At 46.9% G+C, this 9,997-nt stretch overlaps 1 long non-coding RNA gene across 1 annotated transcript; it reads left to right on the plus strand.

Moving 5' to 3' along the window:
- The first annotated feature begins 201 nt into the window (after nucleotides 1-201).
- On the plus strand, nucleotides 202-4,391 carry LOC149918563 (uncharacterized). Its single transcript, XR_016465570.1, has 3 exons — nucleotides 202-264; nucleotides 1,813-1,896; nucleotides 3,877-4,391. It is a non-coding gene; the product is annotated as an uncharacterized LOC149918563 (long non-coding RNA).
- The last annotated feature ends 5,606 nt before the right edge of the window (nucleotides 4,392-9,997 follow it).

The following is a 9,997-nucleotide window of genomic DNA, read 5'->3' on the forward strand; positions in this document are numbered from 1 at the left end:
TTGTATCAATGAAGACACTTAATTGCTCCTCCTTGCAATATTATGCAATTGGCCCTTCTCTAATAGTTCTCCTTGTCAATGCTGGGATCTCATGACTCACTGTCATGAGGGAGCCTTCTCCTTCCTGTGAGTAGTAACTGGTTCACTTGCAAATCTCTGTGCACTCCTGCATACGAGAGGATGCCTCCATCCTTTCTTGCTAACTTCCTGAATGCAGCAATCAGATGTGCTCCAGAAATGATTGTATTCAAATGAAGATAGTAGGTAAGGCCCTTTGCTCCTCTAAGAAAGGCTGCAAGATGCAGTTAGCAGTGGCTAAACTTCCTTATGTTACTTATTAATAGTGAACAGTTTATCATAGAACCACAGAATGGCTTGGGTTGAAAGGGACCTTAAAGCCCACATGGTCCCACCCTGTGCCACGGGCAGGGCTGCCCCCCAGCAGCTTGGCAGCCCAGGGCCCCATCCAACCTGGCCTTGAGCGCTTGCAAGGATGGGGCACCACAGCTTCTCTGGGCAGCTGTGCCAGCACCTCACTGCCCTCTGACTAAAGAATTTTCTCCTAACATCTAACTTAGATCTCTTCTCTTTTAGTTTAAATCCATTCCCGCTTCTTCTATCACTAACAGACTGTAAAAAGTTAATCCCTCTTCTGTTCAGAAGCTCTCTCCAAGTACTGGAAAGCTGCAATTTGATCTGATGGAGCCTTCTCTTTTCTAAGCTAAACAACTCCCTCAACCTTTCTTTATAGGAGAGGTTCTCCAATCCTCTGATCATCTTAGTGACCCTCCTCTGGATCCAATGCAATACCTCCACATCCTCCCTGTGTTGGAGGTCCCAGGCCTGGACACAGCAATCCAGATGGGGTCTTACAAGGGCAGATTAGAGGGGGACAATCCCCTCTCTCTTCCTGATGGCTACTCCTCTTTTGATGCAGCCCAGGACACAGTTGGCCTTTTGGGCTGCAAACCATTATAGAACAGCTGTTTGGAAAGTGTTGCTATGGCTTGCTTTGGAGACTCTATAGCCAGTGCTGTGCTTCCAGTAGATGCTAACATAATGGCAGATGGTTGGCTGGGCATTGCCTGTAGCATCAGTCGTAAATTAGATGCTTACTGGAGGATGCCCAGGGCTAGAGCCAGTCTTCCAAGGAACCCAATTGTGGAGCAACTGTTTGAAAGAGTTTAGTTCCTTCTATCCCTTTCAGTTAGTGTAAAGGTGGTGCTTTGTTTCACAAGTGTAAAAAGTGCATTCCTTAATGACAGCTAGTATGAACAATCTCTCCCAAAATGGAAAGGACTGACTCCTATATGAGATTCTCCTTCCAATAATGCACTGCTAAAACTCAGGAGCTCCCTTCCACACTTGTTGAAGACATTTCGAGTTGAAGGTATTTAAGAGGCTGGGGATAGGATTAAACAAATACAGTACAGGTATCACTTCATACACCCTTATTCAGTAGGCTTCTCTGTGTGCTGCTGATGCTGCTGGGGACCGGTCATGAGGGGAAGTGGGTCTTGGATGGCTTTGTCCAATGGTTCTCTTACTGCAGTTTTCTCAGTTTTCTCTATTTCTCTATCCTCTACTATCTTTCTCTTTTTACCCTCCTTCCTTCATCCTTGGGCACCAAGGCTGTGTAACACTTGTCATCCTTCATCTAACATACAACACAATGCACTACAAGCCTCCTAGTGAAGGTGTCTGCTACTACACATCTGCTGAAACACATCTTCCAGAGGAGATTTGCTGCTTTGGTTTACAGTGGGCTGTGTAACAGCTCACAACATCTGCTCCATCGTGACTCCTTTCTAGGGGCCAACATCTTCAGCAAGCAAATGAAATGGTGGTTCAACCTGCAGCTCTGCCAGAACAGCCTCCATCTCTCTCTCCATCAAGGTAAGCAAGGTCTGTTTCCTACCAAAGCTCATTCTACAGAACACCTACAAAAGAGTGCAGTTTTTTGGGGAGCTGACCCTATATGTAAGTCCACAAACCACCCTTGCATACCTGACATGATGCACCACATCAGCAGTGACGGGATGAAGATGGGAAAAGCTCTGCAGGGCACAGATGAAATGCTCCCTGCTCATGGTGAGACGAGGAGCGATAACAGTATTATCCGGGAACTTTCCCCTCCCACCTACCATTGCCACCTCCTCTCTCTCAAAAACACAAACAAGCCAACTTGATTTATATGTTCATAGCTGGGAGTGATTGCCAACTTAACGAGCACTGCTATTTATATCTAAATAATTGCACTCCTAAACAACTGCTTGGGGGGCATCGGGATGGAGGGTAAGATTCTGTGCCATGGTTTGAAGGGATTTGGGCAGATGTTGTCAGAAGGAGGAATGTACATTTCATCCAAACTGCAAAAACACTTTAACGTGTTTTAGACAAATGGAGGGAAGCTGAACAAAGAGAGGCACTGGAGCAGTGACACCGTGTATGCAGACTTGGCACGCTTACCAATGTGCACCAGCCTGCACCTATTCATAATAAGTCCTTTTACTAAATAGCTTCCTTTGACCACCTCAGGTGTGGCAGCCCTATATGGGCAGCATAGCACACAAGACAGTTCATGCGCAGCATCTCTCCCCACACTGTTTTGGCTGAATTTCTGCTGAGTGAATCTCTTGGCTCAGTGCAGAGCTTGCAAGGCCACTTAAATCTCTCTGACCCTTTAATGAAGTTTTTAAAAGGGCTTCATAAATCTTCATCACTAAGAATTGCTTAAAGCCCCGCAGGATTCCTCCAGTGGAATTAACCACTAAAACAAGTAGACAGGCTCAGGTATGTTTATCACATTTGTCTTCATTATTCCATGAGTTTTCCTTCTTTCTCCTCTTATAAATATGCTACAGCTAGAAAAAGGAGCACCAACTCAGTATCACTCATCCAGCAACTTGTAACCTTCCACTACAGCTGTTTGAGATCAGTCCTCTTCTTGAGTATGCTTTCTGTGCAGGCAGCATCTGCATGCCACACATCGTTTATGCTTCCACATTTAAGCCATCATATTGCTTCTCACCTGGGAAGGAACCTGATTCTTTGCCTTTCATATAAAAGCATGCCTCGGGTCACAACATGTCAGCTCCAAAATGGATCAGTTACCTGCTAGCCCTTCCCTTTTTTCCCTTATTATTTTGGCTGACGTTGGCAGTAGTTTTTGAGAGGAATGCCAATCACCTCTGAAAGAACTGCCAATTTGGTGGCTATGTAAGGGTCACTAGGAAAATACACCATTTTTTTAAAATTGCCTCCATCTGATATTATGGTTTCCAGAGGAAGTGTGTAGATTCTGTATGCTCTGGGTGGGTTTTTTGAAGCTACACCTCTGGGGAATGAGGACAGAAAATACATGAATGAGATTCACAGGTGGATCAGAAAAAAGAAACATGCATGTGCAGGCAAGCAAAGTCTTACAAAAAAAATTTGATATTGAAGTCTTGAATCTAGTGAAAGCAGAGGTCATGTGTCCCTAGTCTAGATCTGGAATGAGACACATCAACTGATGAACTGATGGTGTAGGCTCAAAATCCAGACTATATGTGAAAGGTGAGATACCTGAGGCACTAATGGAGAGGTCCAAAGCCATGTGAATCACAGCTTCCTGCAATTCTTGCACCTCTCGATGTTGGATGAGCTCATGTTGTGATGCTGTCACATGAACAAGTTGGATGATTGCATTTAATCATTGGAGTTGTAGGATGGGTTATATAATGCAGAAGAGCAGACAGGGACACAGTTTTACCCTAATGTGGAGAAGATTAGATTTTATCTGACTTCCTGCATGTTAAAGGCTATGCAAGTTCACCTGAGTGCTTGCAAAGCTGTATACAACAATTTGAACTAAGCTGTAGCTTTTTAATCAAGAGACAAAAATCACAGGCAGAGGACAGAAGCAATCAAAGGATCATCGTCGCCTGAGGTCCATGGAGTGGCAGGAAGCTGGAGAGATAAGAATGAAGGCCAGAGAAGTTTCAGCAAGTGACTCATGGCTTTAAGAAAAGATGGAAGAACCCTAAATCCCAGCCAAAGCGACCTGAGAGAAGTTCTTACTCAGTCCTGAATCACATATGCAGCTTAATCCTTTGAATGTAAGCAAAATAAGTAGGGCTGTGATCAGAGACCTGCAAGGAATTGAAGCTGGGGAACATGAGAGGCTGCTGCCCCATGGCCAAGGCACCATCTCCAACAAAACGGCTGGTACTAACCCTTTCCATTTAAGCCTGAATGAATGAACCAAATATTAGCCACCTAACGAATGTCTTTAGGGACACAGGCCTCATGATTTGGCTGGGGCATTGCCTACGCTGTGTTTTTCCACAATAAAACTTGTGTGACTGCAAATAGGAGTTGGACTTAATGATTTTTATGGGTCCCTTCCAACTGGGGATATTCTATGATCCTATGATTCTGGGAAATCTCTCGTGTAAATGAGCTGGTTTGGGATAAGAAAACAACAGTGCTGCGGCACTTCTGTACCAGGGATTTGCAGCAGAGATGCTACATGGCTATAAGAAGAGCCAGGAAAGGCAAAGTTTAAGCCCATACAATGAACTATCACACCATAGTCCCAGCCAGCCCCTGCCCCAGATGCTGGTTGCCACCTCTGTCCCACAGTTGTCACCTCCTCAGCGGTGCCAAAACAGCTGTGTGTAGGACAGTGCTCAAACCAGAGCGCTGAAGTAGTGGAAGTTAAAAATAAACCTCTTGCAGGAGGAAGAGAGAGGGAGATATTTTTAACTGCAACCACTTCAGTGGTCTATCTCCCGGTGTGGTCCCACGTGGAATTCCATTAACATGATGGGAAGGCAGTGATTGCAGGGCTGGCACCAGCACAGCTCCTCTGGGCAGGAGGGACCCTCCAGGCTGCCAGAGAGGGCTGCTTGACAGCACGGCACCAAAGCCAACGTGCTGCAGAAGCACCTTCCAACATCCAGACCCTACACGGGTTAAAGTCAGACCCAGGTCTCCCAGATCAACATTTGCTCCTCAATTCTCATAGCCTTAGTTTTAAAACGTATTGTAGGACAGCCAGAATTATTATTAATAGAAACAAATAAAGAGGCACTGAGGTTTTCCCCGTTTTATAAATGAATATTCATTATAACCATTAACCTCCTCCGCAGTTTGTGGTAGTGTGGCTAGGCATCACCCACTGAAATCTATTCAAACACAAAATGCACGATAAACAGAGTAAGAAACATCAGAAGAGATGCAAATGGGGGGAAAAAAAGCTTCATTTAATGAAATTTTTTACATAATCAACAAAGAAAATATTTGTACATTCCTTAAATAGCTTGAAAAGTTCAAGGAAAAGCATCCAACAATAGTTCAGAAGGTTGCAGTGCAGATATGACTTGGCAATTTGAAGAATAATTCAGCAACTTGCTTTTGTTTTGGTCCAGGTCATTTCTGGGCTTCGATGGGCACAGCCCAACTTCCACACTACAGTTTAGGCACTGCAGTGATTTGCTCTGTTTGAACAAGGAATGCATTTGCTCCCATACAGGCGTCCTCTCCGGATTGCTCCAGAGAAGCACTGCACCAGCAGAAGTGCCAGAGAAGCAAGTAATGTTCAGGCAGCTTTCAGATTGCCATCAGGGTTTCAAACCATTAATTAATTCTTCAAATGGTTGGGTTTTTGGTTTTGGGTTTTTTTTTTTTTTTTTTTTTGGGTCTTGAATTCTTCATCAAAGTTTTCCGATGATATTATTGATCGAGTTTCAAGGCACTCCTCAGCAAAACAGCACCAAATAATGAAGTCATGTCCTGAGTCCTGAATCCAGGAATGCTTCCCTGGTCTGTGTGCTGGGTCACACCAGTCCCTGGGTTTCTACCTGGGCACACAGGCAGGATTTCAGTTAAAATTTCTGGACTCTCAGTATGTTCAGCACATCCTTCAAACCTCTCCTAATAAATGGAGCCAAGGGCATAGTGAGTCAGTTTTGTGCTTAGATGATATATAATTGTCTCATGAACTCTGTACAAATTACCTCTTCTCCGTATTGTTTTTGCAGTGTATTGTTTTTCTTGAATAATATGGCACACGTCCAGTTTTTATTGCAGTCAATAAATTACCCCGGTTTAGATCTGGATGGCCCCAAAATGATTAACTGACATCAACCAACATAATTAAACCATCCTTTTTAATACTGTTCATAGCGTTCATTTAGACCATTACGTTTATTTTTAATCATTAACACATTTCCCTAAGAGCACTTTTTTGCTTTGTTTTTAACCAAGGTGGGGGACCCGAGATGGGACACTTTGCTCAGCTGTAACAGATCTGTGACCCTAAGGCTGACACCGGGGTGTAGTGATGTAAAGGAAAATGCATGCTGTCACATTTTAATTAAATAGGTCAATTCTTACGGGCCCTTCTCCAGCAAAACTCCCACTGCAGCCAGGTCCTCAGTGGTGAGGCTTTATTTACTTCTCGTGCTTTACTCAGCAGGATTCTCCCTTCCAAAAGGAGGGCTGATAAAATAATTTAGTCCATTAAATAGCCTATTTTTGACATTCACTGACAGATACTGGGAACCCTCGTAACGTTGAATACCACAATGGAGATGTACTGCTGTTCCTTTTAGCAACGTGCAGCTCTAGTGCTGCTGGATTCTGCCTTCGTGCAAAGAGTGGGATGGACCCATGGCAGCTCTCCCTCCTTCTGCTGAGTGAGGGGCCCATTGCCCCCATCCCTCTGTGTTCCCTTTCCAGCTCAGGTCAAATTATTTGCTTTCTGATCCCCTCTGCACATGCACCCAAGTCAGCTCTGTGTTCCTACAGCCCAAACACTTGGCTTCGGACAGTGTATTTATGTACAGAATGTTTTTAGCTTTCTCGTAGGCACAGCTCCCAGCCATTAGTTTCTCCTCTATGGATGTATTAAAGGAAATGCTTTGGAAGAGGTGTCGCCCTCTGGACCTCGCAGGCACGCATGGTTCCAGGCAGGCACCAGAAAAAATATGTTTTTCTATTTCTTGCAAGCAGAGATGAAGCTAATTTGTTTGGAAAAGCCCCACCGAAGGAAATGTCATTCAGCAATTCTGTTGAAGCTATCAAAAGCCAAACTGAGGAGATACAAAAATGGAGCCCAGCGAGAGGCAGGGTCTGGGAGTTGAGCAGTGCCTGCTTCTGTAGGGAGAACCTGAAGGGTACAGCTTGGAGCCTAGGTTTGGGCTAAAATACATCCACTTGAGAGAGCACTGCTCTATGTAGTATGTAAGAACAGAACATCAGTGTGAACCTTCGCTGCCACCTCACTTCCCTCTGTCTATCCCCATCCTCCTGCACAGCCTCAGTGCCCACGCTGCTCCCTGGCACCTGCACTACAGAGGTGTTGGTAACATGACAGAGCCCATTGTGAAACACAGGGAGCAGCCACCCTGTCCCACAGAACATGCACGTTTCTGCAGGGCTGCAGCAAAAGCAAGTAACGTGCACAAATCTCTAATAAGTAAAAGCTTTTTTTTTTTAAAAAAAAAAATATTTTTAAATTGCTTTATTTCACAGCTAGATATTGCAGTTGTGCATGGCTCAGCTTCTGTTTGGTCGTTCTGAATAGCAGCTCAGTGCAAGACCCAGTTGCAGTCCTGCTTAAAAATCCCTGGAGGCGTTTTGGTACACAGCTGATGCTGATACACTCAGGGCTCATCAAAGATGCCTACATCTTTTTTTTTTTTTTTTTTTCTCTTTTTTTTTCCCCTCGGAAATAGCCACTGTGCAGATTCCAGCGCGTGGATTTAGAGCCATAGAACCATCGGGCATCCCGAGTTGAAGAGGACAACTCATCTCTTAAGGACCCTGCCCATGTTACGAATGCTGAAAAGAAAAGCAGAGCCATCGGGATGACTCCCACATACTCAGGCACCGCTGTGCTAAAGGCTTTAATTTCTTCCCTGAGTTTTATCATCGACGGTGATAAACGTAGAAACTGATGACAGTGCGCAAAGCCAGCCCCTAAGCACGCCCGGCTGCACTCGCATGCATCCAATCGGGGCTGAAACAGAGCAGTTCGCACCTTCAAATGCACTCATCTGTGACCCTTTACAACACACCGACAGTGGCGATGGGACGGCAACAGTGCAGCCTCCCGGCCACAAGCATCTTTTGGGACTTTCCGATCCCGATGTCGTCGTAATTAGCAATAAATTCGATGCGTCGGTAACACACAGACAGGCGTTTTCCTAAAGCAATCGAAAAGCGCCGATCCTTTGCGTAGCGAACGGACAAACGCTGCCGTGGGGACGGGATGAGAACGGCGGAGATTGCGCGGGGATCTGCGCGGGGCCGGAGGCACCTTTGGGTGGGATAAAGGCGGAAGGAAAGAGAAAAGGAGTACAAAATAAGGGGGAGCGGGATTGGGGAAAGGGTGGGGGTGTCCCGTCGCATCCGCACTTCTTAATTATAATTATGATTATTTCAATAATCGGTTCTCAGCCAGCCCTCAGATCCTCCCGCTGCAATGCGGCGGCTTTGGTTTGCTTCTATTGCTTCTTTTCTTTTTCTTTTTTTTTTCTTTTTCCTTTTCTTTTTTTTTTTTTTTTTTTTTCCCATTGATCGAATGAGACTTCAATTTACAGAACGGATCGGGCGGCCCCCGGCAGAGATCCCGACCTTTCCAGACGAGCAGCAACGGAGTGGCCCCAAATTGTGCCACTGCTCACGGAACGGCAATCAGAAATCTGTTGTTTTGGAGGCTTTGCTGCAGTCAGATTGCAATTTTCGTGTGTGCACATATACATATAGATATACACACACACAATCTACATATACGTATATATACACAGTGTATATATTTATATATATATATACGCACACAGATATGTGAGTGTATATATGTGTGAGTGCATATATATTTATATATTTCGTGCGTGTATATGTAATTATATATACGTGCGTATATATATGTAAGTTGCATCTTTGTTTCAGACTGTCCCACACGAACGTTGTTTCCAATGGGACGCCCGTTGCCGGCGGTGCTGGCAATAGAAACAACAAAAAAGCCGAAGTCGAAAGCAGAGGGGAAGGCGGTACGGGGGCCGTGCCCGGCTGGGTGCGGTGGTTTCGCTCCTCGAAAGGCCCCCGCGGCGGTTCTTAGCGCAGGAACGGGAGCGCAGCGCTGCCCGCAGTTTTTTGAAGCAGAAAACGAAATGTTCTTTCCGACCCCGGGAGCCCTTATCGATAGGGAGAAGGGAACGCGTCAAGATCCCTCGGAACCGCCGTGGGCTTTTAGGGGGAGAGTTCCACCAACCGTCGGGCCCGAGGGGACGGACGGAGCGCCCGCTGCCCGCCCCGCCGCTGCCCGGGCGATAACGTCGGCCCCGATGTCCCAGCGCGGGGGGTGGCGGCGATAACAGCGTATTTTAAGGCGCTGGGATAAGGAGCGGAGGGGCGCGCAGGCGGCACGTCGGCGCTCAGGGCGCTGCGTTATCGGCCCGGCCCCACTCGCTCCCCGCGCCGCTCGAGTCAAGGCGTTACATAAACACCGCCCGGGGAGAGCGCGACGGTTCCCAAAGTGACCCCTCGCAGCCGGGCCCTCCTTTAGATGAGGAGCGCCCGGTGGGGTTGCCCTAAGGGATTGCAACGCCCGGCTGTGGGGTTTGGGGGCTCACCGTTATGTCAGAAGGCGGCGATTTGGGCACGGAATGAGGCCACGAGGAGCTGGCGGCAGCAGGGCTGCGGGGGGCACAGCCGTGCCGGGGGTCTGCGCCCCGCGGAGCTCGGCCCGACCCGAAGGGAGCGTGGAACCGGCGGCGTTTAGGGGCGGGGATCGGTGCGTGTGGGGGGAAAGGCGGCGTCTGTATCACCCCCGGGGCTCCTCCGCAGGTAACGAACACGGAGGGAGAAAGAAAAAGCGTTTTACGTGGCAAAGTCGTGTGGGATTGAGCGCGGGGCGCTGAGAGACAGCGGATCGCTGCTTTGAAAAGGTTATTTTCCACGTATTATTACGCCCGCTCAAAAACATCAAAAGGTAAAAATAACGACG

Source organism: Phasianus colchicus, chromosome 3 (assembly GCF_987193195.1).
Source record: "Phasianus colchicus chromosome 3, bPhaCol1.hap1.1, whole genome shotgun sequence".
In the NCBI taxonomy this organism is placed as follows: domain Eukaryota; kingdom Metazoa; phylum Chordata; class Aves; order Galliformes; family Phasianidae; genus Phasianus; species Phasianus colchicus.